The sequence below is a fragment of the Sinocyclocheilus rhinocerous genome, unplaced genomic scaffold (genome assembly GCF_001515625.1).
Source record: "Sinocyclocheilus rhinocerous isolate Xijiao unplaced genomic scaffold, SAMN03320098_v1.1 scaffold352, whole genome shotgun sequence".
NCBI classification, from domain to species: domain Eukaryota; kingdom Metazoa; phylum Chordata; class Actinopteri; order Cypriniformes; family Cyprinidae; genus Sinocyclocheilus; species Sinocyclocheilus rhinocerous.
Genome location: NW_015642448.1, coordinates 1975250 through 1977008, shown reverse-complemented (window position 1 = coordinate 1977008; position 1759 = coordinate 1975250).

The window sequence follows — 1759 nt, the reverse complement described above, 5'->3', positions numbered from 1 at the left end:
AACTGTGATTGGTTGTTTGACATGTCAGTCAAACGGCCTCATGGGCGGGCCTAGGCCAATGAAAGCTGCCATGAATTCCAGACCTTCAGCCATCAGTCTGAAGGTCTGGCTACGCAAGACTAGTGGAAGCTAGAGATTAGAAAGCTAAAAGCTAGAAGCTAGAAAAGCATCGATTCGCTTCAGGAGGTCTTTATTAACCCCCCGGAGCCGTGTGGAGTACTTTTCTTTATGATGGATGGATGCGCTTTATTGGACTTCTATTAGACTACTGAATATCACCTATTCACTGCCATTTTAAAGCTTGGAAGAGCCAGGACATTATTTAATATAACTCTGACTGTATTCGTCTGAAAGAAGAAAGTCATATACACCTAGGATGGCTTGAGGGTGAGTAAATCATGGGGTAATTTTCATTTTTGGGTGAACTATCCCTTTAATTCTTATGACGGCAATGCTACATTTTCAGCATCAGTACTCCAGTCTTCAGTGTCACATGATCCTTCAGAAATCATTCTAATATGCTGAACATATGGCTTCATATGTGGAAACTGTGATAATTTCTTTGTCAGGATTTTTTGACACATGGAAAATAATTAAAAACAGATTTTTTTTTAACCTTACAAATGTTTTCTGATCAATTAAATGCATTACTTATATGACTTCATGAGAGCTATAAATTCACAAATACACTTTTGCTATATAACTTTACCTTGGTGACATATTTAAAATAGGCAAAACTGGCATCAACTATTTTCCAATTTGTTAAATTTATAATCTTCTAATGTTCAGTGCATATCAACCCATGTCTGATCATCGAATCATTTGTACTGATGTTGTACTGACAACACTCTCTTTGGCCATCCTTATTGTTTAGCCCTTCTAAAGTTCAAATATTTAAACAACAACTCATTATTGCAAATTATGCAAGCAACCCTATAATGAGGGCAAGAACTCTAAAATGACCCCTTGAAGTTAATCGCAATCTGACCGGCACAATTCTCTAAATGTGACATTCCACATAGAACCTGCACCTATTTGCACAGTCAATCGGCTGACTTTAATTAACACGTTCGTTTGCACCTATGCCATGTGCCGTCTCATACTTTCACTCAGCTGCAGAAACAGGACCAGTGTGTGGAGATATAATCATTGGGTACATGTGACAGCATTGCAGATAAAGCCTCACACCTCGTTTTCCCGTGAAGAATGTGGAGGGGTTTCGTGAACGAGATTGTCATCAACTTCAGAGATCTTCTCATTTGGTGCCTATTAGAAAAACACAAGTCATTTCAGAATGATTTTACTGGCAGCACAGTTGTACAGAAATGACAATTAAAGTACGGCCCACAAAATCCAGAGAAGATGTGACATTACAACATAACAGAAGTTCATTACAGGCAAAGCGCTCAAAGTTTTTCCCGACGCAGTTTTTGTTTTATCCAGCTGTATTTACTCAGTGCAACTTATAACATCCAACTGAAAGATATAACACCAAAATGTCAGAAAAAAAAAAAAACGAATCACTGAGTTGGAAAAAGTATCACTCCCTCCAAAAAATAACTTGTAAACTCAATCAGGTGTAGCTAATCACCTTCTCAATGGCACACAAAGCCATTTGACTTACAACTGTGATCAGCTGTGGTCATTTTGATTAGCTCAGCATGAAAAAGTCCTTGTTACAACTGAAGCAAATAATCAACTATGGGTGGCAAGGCACTGTCAAAGATCTCCGGGATAAAGTTGTGGACAGACACAAGTC